The sequence below is a fragment of the Labrus bergylta genome, chromosome 2 (assembly GCF_963930695.1).
Source record: "Labrus bergylta chromosome 2, fLabBer1.1, whole genome shotgun sequence".
Taxonomy (NCBI): Eukaryota; Metazoa; Chordata; class Actinopteri; order Labriformes; family Labridae; genus Labrus; species Labrus bergylta.
In genome coordinates this window covers 1,157,007-1,174,899 of record NC_089196.1, presented here as the reverse complement: position 1 = coordinate 1,174,899, position 17,893 = coordinate 1,157,007, and the positions used below count along the sequence as shown (strand labels likewise).

The following is a 17,893-nucleotide window of genomic DNA, read 5'->3' as shown; positions in this document are numbered from 1 at the left end:
GGTAGTATTTCTGCCTGATTCAATAAGAATGGATTGCGCTAAGTCTTTCATGCTCAGTTTGTGTTAAATGATTTCCAGTTGTGGAAGAGGATAAGTTGTGTTTGATTTAGTTTAGATATAGCCCAGGTGCAAAGTAGTATTAATATTTGGTTTTTCATTGTTTGAGATTAACTTGTTTTCTAGTGTCTTGTAATCCCATACAAACTGGCCGGCTGGGCCTCTTTTTGCTGCATGTGTTGCTCACTTGTACAAACAGGAACTTCCAAGCTTGCATGGGTTTTTATAATAATCATTTGACTTTGTTCTCTGAAATACCGAAACACAAGCACATCAATTAATATTACCGGACATCTGGGTCGACTTAATTACGCATGTGTATCACACTTGGCTGTGGCTCAGTTGGTAGAGTTGTCGCTTCTGAACCGGAAGGTCGAGGGTTTGATCCCCAGCTGAGCAACATGTCCAATGTGTCCTTGGGCAACTTAACCCTGAATTGCTCCCACTGCTTCAGTGGTGGTGCATGAGTGGGATTAGTGACTTCTGATGGATGATACTACATAGTGACTGCTACCATCAGTATGTGAATGGGTGGGTGTGACATGCAGTGTAGAAAAGCTTTGAGTAGTCGGAAGACTAGAAAAGCGCTATATAAGCTCGAGTCCATTTACCATTGCAGAAGACTTGCTGCTACGTACTACAGGTGAGCGTATTGCATCATTTCCTGTTCTCCGCTGTACTGTGTTGCTCAGTGCTGATTGTTAGAGCTAAAAGCTTAATTGTTGAATTAGCCTAGTTTCTTACGACTGTTGTTTCCAACACACTGTACGTTCAGACAAACAGAAGTAATCGAAAAGCACTCTTTCTCTCTAGCGACAAACCTGCTTAACAGTTTTGTTTATTTTAGCTACCTACTCTTAGCATAGCTTACCTTAGCAGTTAGCTTTATTTACAATGGCTTCTTTTTCTGTCTCTCCCTCTCCTGCTCTCTCTTGCTCTACGTGTCAGATGTTAAGTTACTCCTCGTCCTCCTTTAGTGATAATGATATATGTAAGAAATATAGTTTATTTTTAGCTTTTGAGGCGAGGGTGTCTGAGTTAGAGAGACGGCTCCGCACCATTGAGTCAGAGTCATCGTATGCAGCAGTAGTTAGCCAGCCACCTGTAGCTGGTGCAGACTGACATAGCATGGCTTCCTCCCCGGTAGCTCACGAGCAGTGGCTGGGTTACTGTCCGAGGGAAGCATAGTCGAAAATCGAAGCACACAGTTCCCCACCAACCACTTCACGTTTCAAACTAATTTTCCCCACTCAGCGACACACCCGCTGAGAATAAAACTCTGATTATTGGAGACTCCATAGTCCGAAACGTGAAGCTAGCAAAGTCAATGGGCATAGTTAGGTGTATACCCGGGGCCAGAGCGGGCGACATCGCATCTCATTTAAAGTTGCTGACTAAAAACTAAAGGTAGATTTGATACAATCGTAATTCATGTCGGCACTAATGACCCCCGACCACGCCAGTCGGAAGTCACTAAGATTAATGTGGAGTCGGTGTGTACTTTTGCTAAGACGATGTCGGACTCCGTAGTGTTCTCTGGACCCCTCCCAAATCAGACCAGTGATGACATGTATAGCCGCATGTCATCACTCAACCGCTGGCTGTCGAGGTGGTATCCAGCAAACGATGTGGGCTTCATAGATAACTGGCAGTCTTTTGGGGGAAAACCTGGTCTGCTAGCTAGAGACGGCATCCATCCCACTTTGGACGGTGCAGCTCTATTATCTAGAAACATAGCAGAGGTTATTAGTCCAAAACCTTGACAACACAGAGTTCAGACCAGGAGGCAGAGCTGCAGTCTTACACGCTTCTCTGCACCTCCCTTAGATCTGTCTCCCATTCACTATAGCTGTAATTCTGAATCGAACTGTAGTTATACTATAGGTACTGTGTCTGTCCCCTGGCCCAGACCCGTTTTTATAAGTCATCCAAACGTAGAAAAAAAAGGCGTAAATCGTCAAAATCTACGAATGCGATTTTGCAAAAAAATCAGAATATTCACTGCAGACTTTTGAACATTAGGTCCTTAGCATCCAAATCTCTTTTAGTGAATGATCTGATATCAGATCCGCATATTGATTTATTTTGTTTGACTGAAACCTGGCTGTGTCGAGATGAATATTTTAGTTTAAATGAATCCACTCCTCCCAGTCATTTTAGTACTCATATACCTCGTGACACCGGACAAGGTGGTGGAGTAGCAGCTATTTTTAATTCTAGTCTTCTAGTTAACCCTCAACCAAAGCTGAATTTTTCTCATTTTGAAAGCCTTGTTCTTAGTCTTTCACATCCAGTCTCAAGAACCTTTCAGCCAGTTCTAGTTGTTGTAGTTTACCGCCCTCCTGGCCCATATTCTGAGTTTCTATCTGAATTTGCAGAATTTTTGTCAAATTTAGTCCTTAGCAGTGATAAAATAATTGTTGTAGGTGACTTCAATATCCATGTGGATGTTGATAATGATAGCCTTAGCACAGCTTTCATGTCACTATTAGACTCTATTGGTTTCACCCAGGGTGTAAACGAACCTACTCATCGTTTTAACCACACCCTAGATCTTGTTTTAGCTTATGGCATTGAAATCCAAAACCTTACAGTTTTCCTAGAAAATCCTCTTCTATCAGACCATTTTCTTTATTACTTTCAACTTTGTCCTACCAGAATTAGCTCAGCTTAATAAAAATGTGCTCTCTAGAAGTTTATTTGATAGTGCTGTAGCTAGATTTAAGGAAGCTATGTCAGCTGCTTTTGATTCAGTACCGTGTTTCAACCCTGTTGGAAACTCTTATGATAGCTTTAGTCCCTCTCAGCTAGGTCAGTTTGTTGATTATGCAGTGGATTCGCTGAGTTACTCTTGATTCGATTGCTCCCCTAAAACAGAAGGCTATCAAACGGCAGAGACTAGCTCCATGGTTCAACTCAGAAACCCGTACTCTAAAACAATCGCCGCGAAATTTTGAAAGAATATGGCGCTCGACCACAACGGTAGAATCTTGTTTATTCTGGCAGGATAGTCATAGAAAATATATGAAAGCTCTACGTCACGCTCGAGCTGCCTACTACTCCTCTCTAATCTAGGAAAACAAAAGAAATCCTAGATACCTTTTCGGCACTGTAGCCAGGCTGACAGAGAGTCATAGCTCCATTGAGCCTTGTATTCCTTTAGCCCTCAGCAGTAATGATTTCCTGAGCTTTTTCAACAACAAAATTCTAGACATCAGAGACAAAATTGGTAACCTCCTGCCCCTACCTGGTGCAGATACGTCTGATACGGCAGAGACAGTTCCAGGACCAGATATTAGTCCAGACTGTTTTTTTCCAATCAACCTTTCAGAGCTAAATTCAATTCTTTCTGCGTCGAAACCGTCAACCTGTCTTTTAGACCCAATCCCAACCAAGCTGTTTAAGGAAGTCTTTCCCTTCGTTAGCAACTCTATATTAGATATGATCAATATGTCTTTACTGGCAGGCTATGTACCACAGTCATTTAAAGTAGCGGTAATCAAACCTCGACTCAAAAAACCTACTCTAGATTCAGGAACTCTAGCTCTCACAAGGTGCCTGCTATTCTGGAAAGACGAGCTTAAGGAAGGAAGAGTTTCATAGCCTGCTCCAGTCTGTATCAGTGGGACATTGAGATCATCAAGTCTTACAAGAACCTGGGTACTGGATCCCCAAACACTGTCTACAGGAAGGGCTTGAGCCAGCTTCCTGAGGACGCACAGGTTCTTAAACCTCTGTAGCAAAATGCTTTGCTTGTTCTATCAGTTTGTTGCTGCGAGCGCTGAGCACCATCTTCTTTGCTGCCTCGCGCGGGGGCTGAGTCTGTTGTTGTTGGCCTGCAGCCCGTCAGACTGGATGAGGCGGTTGAGACCAGAATACAGACAACGTCTCCCACTCTTCACAACATGCTGCACAATCTGAAGAGCAGCTTCAGAAACAGACTAACTCACCCCCGCTGTTCCAAAGAAAGAAGAAGGAGGACTTATTTTACCTGCCTCTATGAGACTGAATGACAAATTCACACGTCAAACCCACAGATGCTGAAGAGCTCTGATTATCCTCTGCACTATCCACTCTGATTTTTGTATTATTTATTTATTATAAAGTATATCTTCTTCTATATTTTGACTGCTGATTATTACTGAATGCAGATGTTCCCTAATGTCTCAATACTATATGTATGAACTCACCTGAGACTCTATCTTCACCTTGCTGCCCTCATTTATCTCTTTTAACTTTAAAAGTTTAGTTTTTAGTTTTGTATTTGTTGAATTGAAAGACTTAAAAAGCTTGCCTTGTTGTGTGATTGATGTCTTTTCCAGATCCTAATAGGGTTTTTCTTGTCAGTATGTGAGGCAGGGACCATATCATTTCATGCATATAAATCTAGAATTGCAAGCTGGCCCGTCCACTGTATGTTGGTCCTCATGTTTCAATTATGGTTTTAGAGCAAGTGCCACCATCCAGTGGCAGTGCAGTAAGTAGTGTTCCTTGACTCTACCACTCAGTCACAGCTCTGTCGCCTCTCAGCTGGAGGGTAGTGTCACATATTCAGGCTAGCGGTGAATATTTTATTTTGTTAGTTTAGTGTTTGGGTTTATAGTCAAATTTGGTTATAATATTAATAATTATCCTTAATTCATTATTGATATAAATTAGCAATATTATTAAACTAAGTTAATATATTTGGGGCACCACTCTGAGATCAGAGAACAAATAGCCAAATATCCCCAAAATCAGTCTCAAATTAGTTATTTAATTCCTAATATTGTCAATAATTAATAACTGTATTTAATAAATTGAAGGAGTGAAATCCGTACACAAAGCCCTCACACCCAGCTTATATCACAATGCAAATACACTAGTAACCACAAACAACTGCTTTCATCAATCCAAAATCAATTAACTTAATCAAACAAATAACTATCATAAACTAATCTAAGCAACAAACATTATCAAGCAAGGCTTGTGAGGAGTAAAAGTGTAGTTATTTGTGTGTGTGTGGATGAGAGAGACAGAAAGAGAGAGAGAAAGAGAGAAAACAAGATGGTGGAGAGAGACAATGCACCATGTGGCTTCATCACATGGGGACAAAATGGTGGACAACAAAGGAAGCCGTGTGGCTAGGGTTGCCACCTTCCAAGCAGAAAAATAAAGGACACCCCGCAGAGGGGTGCAACTCAGTAGGGGCCTGACCACCACTGGCCCAACGGTGGGGTGGGGCACCAGTTGTGGTGAATCATGATTTAAAACGTGGTTTTAATGAAATAGTAAGAGTCATACTTGAAGTTTGAAGTGCTTTATTAACACTTTTTTTCTGAAATAATTTACAAAAACGCAAAACTTCAGGGTAAAGGCAGAAACAGTAATGTATGCACAATGAAATGCAGCTAACAGGACTTCAGCAGATGATTACTACTAGCTAGGCCTATCTAATTTACAACTTAAGTTAAACTTCAAATAAAGCTATTAACTTAACATTAATTCATTAACAGAGTATTATTGAAGTGCTTTTGACACTGCTGTAGGGGAGGATGACAGATTTTTAATTAAATAAACAGTATGAATTTAATAGTAGTTTTATTCATTTATTCTGTCCTTCTGTCTGTTGTTTTAGTTATTTTCTCATGAAATCATGAATGATACTATTAATATGGTTTTGAACTATTTTCTTATCGTATTAATAAGTGTCTATTGTCGATATATTGATGTTGTATTGATGATATCTCGCCCAGGCCATACTGTGAATACAGATAAATGTCATCTTTTTGTTTTACGTACCGAAAAATATTCACACTATCCAAACTATACTGGAATAACCTATCTATAAACATTGGAGAAAATATATTAAGTAGGCCTACAATAGTTTCCTTTACATTATATTCATTTTCACTGACACTGTCAAGCCAGGCATTACTTTCTCCTCATGTCTGTATTTCTGCATCCGTTTACGTTTCAATGGTGCATGGTGTGGGTATCAGAGGCAGCTGCAGACATGCAGCTGACTTTCTCTCACCCAATCACTAAAGAGCTCTCATTGCTCATGCCAAAAAAGAACCAAACAAACCAACAGATGCTCTGAGGAGGCGGAAACTAGCCTGAATGATGCTGAGTTCAAGGCACCTTAGAAATACGGGACAAACCGCGTCCCGTATTGATTCAAAACGGGACACAATATCAAAGTGTAAAATACGGGACGATTCCGTATTTTACGGGATGGGTGGCAACCCTACGTGTGGCTGCCTTTTGAAATAGTTTGAGCTCTCTGAGCTGAGTTCAGTAACTGTTACTTAAACACCAGAAAGCCAGTGGTCGGACTTTGATTCAACGGAGGGTACACTGGTCTTTCTGTTTGTGAAAGCCGTTGACTGAAGGTAAACTAGCATAGTATTACACACATAGGCGAACACAGCCGTTCATCACAATAAAACAAATGCAGCAGCTTACAACAGATACTAAACATAATGTGACGTCTCGTCAACAATGATGCATAATTATCAGTGGTTATAAAAGAAACATCTTGTCAAGTTCCCCTGTGCTTCCCAACTTGAAAGGAATGATCTTCTACTCAAATGAGTGGACTTCCTTTTATTATTCCTTTTATTTGGAGATCTCCTTTAGGTTTTCAGTTTAGCTTTCAGCTTAGCTTAGTGGTTTAGGTGAAAAACCTTTGAAAGAAGAAACACAACAAAACAAATACATGTTAACATTGTTTAAATCAAATCTGTTTTAATCGCACCTGTGCACACTTGTGTATTCTTTTTAGCAAAACTCTCACTTTATACTTAATCAAACAATCAAACAATGAACTTAAAAGTCTGTCATCACTCCGTGTGATACTTAAACAGTCAAAACACTTTTAACATTAAGAGGCACGCTATCAAAGACTAAACAAAGTCAGTGCGTGCCCGACCTGTTTCCACACCAGCAAACAGTCTTTTAAAGTCCATGAAGCATCTTACCGGCTGCCTCTTTGGATTTGCTGTAGATGATCAACTTTGCACAGTTCAGTTGTCTGGATTGTCTTTTCTTTTAGTGTCAGCAGGTTAGCTGTTGGTCTGCCTCTCCTCTCATGCTGTCTGTGTGCGTCTGTTTTAATGACTCCGGTGCTGTGAGGATTGATTCCTTCTGGTTAGGTCTGATCATTAGACTGATTTTTAACAAAATAACGTATTTATTAAATTAATCTAAATGTTTAATGCTGTAAAATTAATCTTCCTTTTGGTTTTGATTCAAATGTTTACATTTCTAAAATACTTTTTAACCTGCATGCTTTTCCATTTGTATGTTATTTTTTATCTTTTACTTCTTTGAAATAATCAAATTTAATTTATTTATTGATCTATTAATTCATTTATTTTTTAACAGACCAAACTCCAGTTTGACTTGACACCTCCCTCTTGATCTTCCTCATGCCACACGCTAACCTTTTTATTAAGAATACAATAAATATACCTTAAGTGTAAAACGTAAAGGTACTTGTTTAAAATTTAAACACATAATCTGTAGACATATTGTAAAAACTAAAATAATGCACTTACAACAATGCACTGAACACTTTTTGGTAGATTCAGCTGCCAAAACATATTTATTTGTCAAGGGTAAACCTCAGTCTCCCAACATCGAATTGCACAGCTGCTATACAGACAAGTGTGAAATGTTAGCTTGAATCTGAAATAAAATTTCAAACTTTTCTCTACCAATAAAAAACAAGATTCAACTGTTTTCACATTAAGTGCTTGTACACCTACTGGGGCTAATTTCACCCATCAATGAACAGCTACTAAATGTATTATGTTAACTAACAGTGTCACATTTAACCATCATTTATAAAGGATAAATAAGGATAAATAGATAGTTAATTAACCACGAGTTATTTACTGTTAACAAACAATTAAATTATAGTTAATAGTGTTTGCTAATGATTTGTAATGCTATAATTTATGTTATGTTAACAGTTTATTGATGCACACATTTCATACACTTTATAAAGTGTTTGTTAATGATGACCAAATGATTTATTATACTTTAAGAGATGGTTTATAAAACATCTATAAACATTACAGAGATACATGGACCAGATATTTGTTCATGGTTTGTAAATATTTTATAAAGCGTCTATTAACCTTATTTGGATGGTTATTATAAAGTTGGAACTGAAGATTAGAATCCCTTATTGATAGCTTGTAAAGCATCTATAAATATTTTTTAGATAGATAATTAATATTCATCAATGAGTAATAATTGGTTTATAAACCGTCTACAATCATTATCTGGATGGTTATTGTAAAGTTGGAACTGAAGATTATAATACTCTGTAAATGGTTCATAAATAATGTGTAGAGCATCTATTAACTTCATTTGGATGGTTATTATAAAGTTGGAAATGATATTTATAACACTTTAACAATTGCTTCATACATGGTTTATAAACCATTCATAAACAATAAGTGACTGACTATTATAAAGTTGCAACTAGAATTAGAATTAATGAAATATTAAGTGGTTTATAAAACATAAAGTAATACACATTTATAAACAGAAAGTCATGGGACTTCAAAAAAATTAACTCAACTCAGAAATGACAACTTTATTTTAATGCAACCATTTTTTCCCCAATTCTTGCAACAGCAAAGTTAACGAACAGCATATGGGGCCAGAGACACAATCAATAAGTTGGCAAAGTCAGAATGGTTGCTGCTGCTACTTCAATGTTTCAATGATTTGACCCCTATTATTGTCGCTATATTTGATTTGTATCTATTTGTATTGCTTCTTACAGTTTAGTAATGGTCTAAACAGTATTAGAATTTGATCTTATATGTTGTCATCAATGTGAATGTGGACCAATATCAAAAGAAACTAGATTGTTAAGAGCCAGAGCATTTGAATATCAATAAAGAGAATTTCCACACCAGTATATATATGTATATTAAATACACAAAATAAAGAAAGAAGAAAATTGATGGACCCTTTATAGATGATGGTTATTATAAACCAAAACGATTTGTATTTTTTTTAAATTTCTTTATCATGTTACGAAAATTTCAATAGGGCTCTGATGCAACTGGTCCCCTGGGTTCAGAGAACAAAGTTGGAAAATACTGTCCATTGTCGACTACACAGATTCTGATGAATCGCAAACTCCAACTATGAATCCTGTTTATGTTAACACATGTTTTCAGGTATTGTGAAGTTGGTACATTTTGGGTTTTTATCTTTTTCATCAATTGTGTTCTTTTTTTGTTGTTGAAATAAATGCAAATAACGTTTATTTTGGACTCCCTAGAAATCAAGTCCAAGTTTCTATCCCTAGGCTTAGGAGGACCAAAAGCATACAGGTAAAGAAACACACAATTTTGAGCAAGATGAAAAGTTAGTTAAGCAAATATTTCAACAGTAAAGATTTAAAATGTATTTTCTTAAGATGAAGAACCAGATTGATTTTGATTCAGATGAGCTTTTTGACTCCACCTCAGCTGACAGTGGAGAGACAAGTAAGGATTCTGATGGTACAGACATCAGTGAGTTACTTGTAAGGATATCCCATTTATGTTTTTGACTCCTTGAGCTTCTTGATTAGATTCAAACATTCTGGGTCACAAATATTAGTTTGAACACTAAGATTATTGAAATAGGAGTTAAAGAGGGTTAAAGTTCACTTAGTGGAACTTGTGTCTACAGAAGCTTGCAGTCCTCTAATGGTTTATACCAGCTGCCTGAAGCACTTTAACCAGACTATTGAAAAGTTTATCTATAGCCTGTAATTAAGGAACTTTACATTTAAATTACTATATCAATAAGTGACAGCTGAATTTACCTTCTGCTGGAGACATTTGTCATTTAAAAGAGTGTGTATGTGATGGTCAGCACTGGCTAAAGATGAGAAGCTGCTAGCTGATGGCTCCTTGAAATGAAAATTTCTGTCAGAGCTCACAAAATGTGTCCAACCTTAATTTCAGAAGCCGACGAACTAGAATTATTTTTTTATATTCACAGACTTTAATGTTCACTTATAGGGTAACAGAGATGGCCCTTTTTGTCCTTTGGCCCTCTGACAAGTGAATGTTAAAATGTTATCAGCCACTCAGTAGATTAGGTTTTGTTTTAGACTGGAGAGTAAAGCAAATGTACCAACCTCTTGCATATTTTACTAGCATTTGGCAAGGGGAATGTTCCCACTTTGGAGCCAATTTGTAGAAAGGAGTAGCATAGTAACAGCCACAGGGAGGGATCAGACTAATTTTGACAATATCAGTCCATTAGAACGCTGATACTGATTATTAGGTTGAGCCTGGGACATAGTCATTGACTGGGGTAGGAATAATACACTGGAATTTCAGATTTTCTGTTGGGTTTTCTTCTTTTTTTACCAGACCAATGCCTCACCACAGCAGAGCACCATGACATCTCAACCAACTGGTTGTAATTAATTGCTAGTTTGTTTGATAGCTGCCTGCCGATAAATGCATGGAAGGCAAAAAAAATTAAGTCAAGTCTGTCGGCAAAACTGGTGGCGCGGGGTATCATTACAATAAATACGAAATTGGTCTGCGCTCTCCGGGTGCATGAGGAAGTGGGAGCAGACGCTGCCACGGCCACACAAACCCTCAGCGGCCAAACGGAAGAGGGGGCTGAGGCTGCCACGGCCATTCCGGTATCCCCAGACCCAATGGCTTTAATTCAGGCTGGGGTGGAGATGGAGGACCTGAAACTGGCCCTTCGCATGAGAGAGGTTGAGCTAGAGACAAAAAACAGACAGGTTGAGCTCATGCACCTCTGCATTAGAGCGATGGAGCTGGAAAGACCTCCCTATATGTCTACCACTGTGAGTCCAAATCCCTCCACCGCTGCCTCCGAGCGGTTCGATGTGAGTAGGCACATTGCTTTGGTGCTTTGGTCAGAAGTTGATTCCTATTTGAATGCATTTGAGCGCATTGCAGCAACTTTGAGATGGCCCAAAGATGTTTGGAGTTTGCTGCTTCAGTGCAAATTAATGGGTAAAGTGCGGGAGGTTTGTGCAAGCCTATCTATTGATGAGAGTTTAAATTATGACGTTTTGAAAGCCACTGTTTTACGGGCATATGAATTGGTACCTGAGGCTTACCGCCAAAAACGTTGTTCTTGTGAAAAATCTGCCAACCAAACACATGTGGAGAGAAACAGAACACTGTCCATGCTTAGGCTGAGGGTTGCCCGCGCGCCGAAACTTTAAACAAAGAGAAGAGTGCTGTAAAAACAGGAGGTTAACTTGTGTCCCCGAACACTTAAAGTCAGCAAGTGGAAAGAGGGAGAGCAATGGGAGTCTTGGGAGTTTTGTAGCCTGACGTGCTTCATGTGGGGTTTACCTTAGGTCCCCTCCAATGAGAAGAGAGAGAGTTCGGGTCCCCGTTTTCTTCACACGTAGGTGTGAAGTATTTGCAGGGGATTCTGGGAGTCCTTTAGGCCTCTTTGTGATCCCAGCGAATAACTATAGTCAGGCTTCTCAAAGAGAGGCCCAAGTCCTTTTGTTTGCCTGTTAACCCAACAATCAGGAACAAGGGTCTTTATGGGAATGATTGGGTTGGTCCATATAAAGAAGCTCTGAGGGAAAGGATGTTAACATCACTGTGGCTAATTAGTTTACATTGACATCATGGAGAATAGTCAGGTGAACTTCTTCACAGACGTTACATGGCCTCTTTAAGCTGCATTCTCCCACATTTACTGCATCTATCCTTCTCTCTGATCCATTTCAAAATGTCATCTTTGCAAAGTTGAATTCTGTGCATGAACCAAGGAAATGGTCTCTGATATTACAGTAGGGTCTGTAGGGCATAGGTTTATCATTTAACTTTACTTTGGTGTTGAATCTTGGTGTCCTATCCTTTTCAGATATTGTTGATGAGTAGACAGTGGAGACCCGTCTAGAGGGCTGTCGTACCTTCTTGGTTTGTGGGTTTTCCTGTTTGTGGAGTTGAACAACTCTCTCTGATATGCGTTTGGCTCTCGACTTTGACTGTAGCCAGGTAGGTCAAGGATGGAGTACGTTTGGTTCCCCTGCCCAGTCAAAATGCCACGATTAATACAGTGCTCATCAAATCCATCTCTGTACTGATACTGATGGACTCTTTACTCAGCAGCCTCTACCATCAGTGTGTGAATGTGTATGAATAGATGAGTTGATACTGATGGACTCTTTACTTAGCAGCCTCTACCATCAGTGTGTGAATATGTATGAATGGATGAATTAATACTAATGGACTCTTTACTCAGCAGCCTCTACCATCAGTGCGTGAATGTGTATGAATAGATGAGTTAATACTTTACACAGCAGCCTCTACCATCAGGGTGTGAATGTGTATGAATGGATGAGTTAATACTTTACACAGCAGCCTCTACCTTCAGGTTGTGAATGTGTAGATGTGACCTGCGGTGTAAAAGTGCTTTGAGTCCATTTACTGTTTACTCTTTTCTTTATTATTTACACTAACCTTTGAAGTATTTCAGGGTTAGTATCTTAAAGCTCATAAAGTTTGGGGCGCTGGTGGCGCAGTGGTTAGTGCGCCCGTCACATGTACGGAGACTGTAGTCCTCCAAGAGGGTGGCCCAGGTTTGAATCCAGCCTGTGGTTCCTTTCCTGCATTTCATTCCCCACTCTCTCTCTCCCTGATTTCAGACTCCATCCACTGTCCTATCTCTACATTAAAGGCAAAAAAAGCCCATATAAAAAAAAAAGTTTGTAAAGTTTTTCCAAGTTAACTGTTGATCGTTTAGGATTAGGTTAAAATATTTTACTCCGTTTAAAAAAAAAAAGATTTGTTTTCTAGATATAAAACATGACTGACTGATTGGCAGTGCAGGTTCTGTTAAAGTGATGCAAACAGAGAGTGTGGATCTCCAAATGGCACTAAAGGAATGTATTTATAGGGAGGAAAGCAGTTCAACTCAAATGCAGCTTCCACGACTAACATGCATCCAAAGAGGGAAATGTAAAAAAAAACATCTGTAGAGCTTAGAAGATAAAATAAAGAGTTTTTATGAACTCATGCAGAGAGAGGCGAACACTGATTGATCATGACATTTAAAAACAGAAAGGACTAGAATTGCAGCAACCACTGATTACTTATTTCCATAATCAACAGATTTATGCCATTAAAAGTTTTGTAAAAGTGTGGCTATAGCGGTCGTTTGTCTCCTTGCTAATGTGGGCACTGCTAGGATTGGCTGGGACTAAAAAAACATCCTTGGACACTGACCCAGCCAAGCCACCAACTACCAGAACCAGATAGATACAGGGAACCAAAATGCAGACTTACAAGGGGCAGAGTTCAGTAACAGTTTAATAAACAGTCCAGGTCCCCATTCCTCGTATTTGGTTCATCTAATCAGAGCTGATGTCCTTTTAGCCTGATTCAATTAACATGATGAGGCTGGCTAAGTCCGTTCCTCCACCGCTGAATCGCGCTATATCAGTATCGTTAATTGGAACCAAACATGAGTGAGCAGGACACTTGCGCGTGCCCGTTTTACATAAAAAGGGAGCAGCATGGATCACAGAAATCACGATTGTCTCTTTCATAATTGATGGCGAACCTCAAGAAAAGAGCGACATTTTTCTCTCAATTAGCGCAGCAAACAATGATGGAGGAGTGCGAAAATTACAAGAACATAATTCCTGCCACATCCAACACCTCGGCAGCAGTGAAGGCGAGACCAGCAGCTTGGCCAGGGATTGCGGACAAGTTAAATGCGTAAGCAAGGAATATGTATCGTTATGACCTGCTGTAAAAGGCAAGCCATTTATTTAAATGTGAGGGTTTGCTGTAACCTCATAATGAAAAAAGTAATGACCTAGATTAATGACTTTCTATCATGAATGAACCTTGTGTACTTTCTATAGTTACTAGTAGGCTTAGCTATCTGTTTTCATATTTATATATTGTGCACTTTTTCCCCTCTTATCGCTTTCAATATAGAACAAACCCTAATGTCAAGCGAACTTGGGAACAAGTTAAAGTAAAACACAAGAACATCATTCAGTGTGGTAAGTGAATATAATTTGTGCCATGGTGTTGAATTGACAAAGTTCCCATGTGTCACTGTTCCTATTTAAGCCAACAAGAAAAGGGCTGAACAAGCAAAAACGGAAGGAGGATTGGAGTCTCCAGAGTTCACCCCTGCCGAGGAGCTAGCCCTCCAGCACAACAGGGGTAGGCCCATTATTGAGGGTGTAGCTGGAGGCAGCTGCTCATATGAACATGTTGGCAGGGAGCTCTTAGGTCAAAGGTAGGTGAACCGCATTGTGAAATTTTACAGTGGTTGGACATTCTGCTGCAGCCACCACCCCTGGTGTTGGTTGGAGGAGAGGAGCATGTAAGTTAATATAGCTGCATCAGTGTACTGATTCTGTGTATGTTCATTGTGTGATAACAGAAGATAGAAGAAGATGCAGGGGGGGGTAAGGGAAGGAAACTGTAATCCTCATATCTCAATCCTTGTTTGTGGTATTTGGACTAAGTCAATCCATTCCTTTAGGGGAGAACTGAACCACAACCAGCAGAGCTTGGCCCCTCTCACACTGCTAGAGATGTAGCAGTGATTTCTATTCAATACACTCACAATGTAGTCAGAAGATATCTAAGTTGGTGAGTATCCGACCACCTGACAACTAAATCATGATTGATGTATTTCAGACAGAGAGTGAGGAAAGTGTCAGGAGTGTCTACAAACGGTACCTGCAGACCAAAATTGCATACAGGCAGCTGAAGATGAGGAAGCTGCATTAAGCGCTCAAATAGCTTGACTGACAGCTGGATATAAGTATGTAGGCCTAAAGCAAAGTCTCCTTAATGCCTCAAGCAACTGTCATGAATTGTAACTAAAATGTCTTCTCCCCCCCTCCCCCTCCCAATAGTTGACTACTCCACTCAATGATAGTGATTGACAAAAGGGAAACTCAATGGTTTTGAAATGAAAAAGTGAAAATATTAAAATAAAGTTAAATTTAAATCCTAAATGAGGAAGGTTATGTGAAAAATTGTTGTGTAATGATGGACCTCGCTGCTTGCGGCTCCATTCCTTCGTCCAGCTGGACCGCGACGAAACGCACCCTCTTGTTCCTGATGGTGGCAACGCTCTGTCTGGGGTCACCTGCAATCCCCGAAGGCACCTGAATCTAGCCTTCAGTCGACCAAAGGCCATTTCGATCCGGGCTGTCGTTTTTTGCCAGAGCCCCGTTGAATCTGACCTGAGGCTCTGGTTCTGGCTCCAGGTAGGGGGTCATGAAGAAGGGTTTGCAGGCATAACCCCCATCTCCAATTAGGAGCCCATCATAATGACCTGTAATATGTAAAATGTTATTGTCTAAACATTATCTTTTTATTTTAATTTTTATTGTGATAAGGTGAACAAGTACAAAACAAAAATTTGCACATAGACATGACAATTAAAGCGATGGCAAATAAACAAAAACAGGCAAAACAGAAATAAACAAAACAAAATCAAAATACGCAAACATTAGCAAAGACAAATACAATTGAAGTAGATATAATAAAAGTCAAGTAGTAAGTTGAAGTAATGTATAAGAAACGTGTGAATGTGTGTGTGGCAGTATAATACATTAAAGTGAGTGGCTGAATGGGAAGTAGCAAGAAAAATAAATAGCAACAAAATTTAAGATAATTGAGAGGAAGAGAAAAGAGGGGAGAAAAACAAATATATATATATATATATGTCAACATTAAAGGAGAGAAGAACATTTTAAATTTTAATTTCAGTTTGAGGTATGATTTTTCTGAGATTTAGGTGAATTATGAATGGATTCCAGGTGTTATTAAAGGCTGATATATTGTTATTGTTGCAGGCTGTGATTCTTTCTATTACAATGTGTTCTGTGAGTAGGTTGGTCCAGTGAGTTATGTGGCAGTATCTTTACAATTTCCAGTTCTGATAGATGATTTTCTTGGCGATAGTTAGAGAAATGAGTAGCAGGTTTTTGTAGTTATTTGGGATGGTGATTTGTGATGTGTCTCCAAGTAAGCAAAGTAATGGGGACGGGAGGACTCTGCAGCCCAAGATAGTGGAGAGATTTTCAGTGACTGTGATCCAAAATGAGTGAACTGGTTGACAGGCCCAAGTGGCGTAAAGATAGTCATCTGTGAAATCATGAGTGCATTGTGAACAGATGTCTGTGTTAGCTAAACCCATTTTGAACATTTTACCTTGAGTGATGTGTGTCCTGTGGATGGTTTTGTATTGTATAAGTTGTAATTTAGTATTATTGGTCATAGAAAAGATGTTGTCTAAACATTATCAATACATTAAATTAACATTTAAAACGACAACATGTTCTGATACCTTGATCAAAGCTGTTTTATTTAGTTTAAGTCATGGTTATTATACTACGGATTATTATGGCCACATTATGGGGAACTTTTTATTTTGGATTTTGTGTTTGAAGTCATTTATTTACGGATGATTCTTGCTCCTTCATCGACTGGGTCTCTCAGGAAGGGAGCTTACCTGCCCTGGAGCAGGTTTAAGTTTATTGATCTGTTGCTATAGTGATTAAACCTGCTTTGATGCACCGAACAAGCCTGACTGACGTCAGGTTATCCTGAAATTATCCAGCTAACGTTACGTTAGCCACGTGCGAGGAACCCTAACCCTATCCTGGGGTCTCATTTATAACCACATACCCACAAAACGGGGTCTGAAACTGGCGTACGCCTTTTCCCACACAAAGTCTGTGATCTATAAAAACAAACATGAGGGGAAAATGTGCGCACCGGTAAGCAAACTGTGACCCAGACGTACGTTCATTTTGGAGGCATGGGAAATTGGCGACACAGACGCGAGGCGATGAACTGAAGCCTGCAGATACATATTAATGTCTCTAACACATTTTGTTTCACTAAATATCAAACTTTACTGACAGAACCACGTCATCATAATCATTCAAACCGACGATTTTATTTAGGCTATATGCCGGCTATGAGCCGTTTCCAAAAAGTAACTTTTATCATGACAATATAATAAACAAATAAATAAAAATAATTATATGAAGAAGTCAGTGTGGGTCCTGTAATAAACACTGAAGACACTCGTGTGTAATGATGAACGCTGGATGTTTTGGCGCTGTTGGAGGACAGCGCCAAAACAGCGTCGGCTGTTCCGGCCAACCTTTATTTCTATGTACTTAGTGCACACGAAAAATGAAGGAAACTTACACTTAAAAGGAGCTTTTTGAGTGAATAAATATAAATGCAAAATAAGTTGAACCCCAGTCTAATTTGGAATCAGTATAACCCGTGAACGCCAGAATTACACTTTACCCTTGAGGCGGTTCTCGGTCCAAGAAATAGAGGAACCAAAATGATGCCAAATCAAAAAGTGTGTTTTTAATAGGAATGTGAGGATCCAGGTCCTCCCCTTCTCTTTTCCTTTCTGTGTGTTCTGGAGCTGAGCATAGATCCACACCTTGTTGCAATCAAGCCTGCACACCTGCTGCTCGTCTTCAAGCCACCTACGCTCTCTGCAAGATAAAGGTCCGGCTTAGTCATCCACTCATTGCCTAGTCGTCTGTTTACCCGGCGTGGTACACAGCTCAGGCTACTTAAGAATTTTTTTTTAAATGAGACGTTTTCAGTCCTTTTAATTCAGTCTTTTCCCTGTCTCTCCGTCAATCAGCACCGAGCTCAAGGACCCCAGCCTCCACAACCCAGCCAGCCTCAGTCTCTAATAAGTAAAGTAAAACATTAACTGCAACCAGCTCACACATCCTGGACCTTTCTGATTCATTCAGCCAGTAACCTCTTTGCAAAAATCTGACATTAGTACAATATACACTGCTTCT

The 17,893-nt window shown here is 39.4% G+C and overlaps 1 pseudogene; it reads left to right on the top strand.

Moving 5' to 3' along the window:
• The first annotated feature begins 951 nt into the window (after nt 1-951).
• Nucleotides 952-14,479, top strand: LOC136181251 (uncharacterized; annotated as a pseudogene).
• Nucleotides 14,480-17,893: the final 3,414 nt, after the last annotated feature.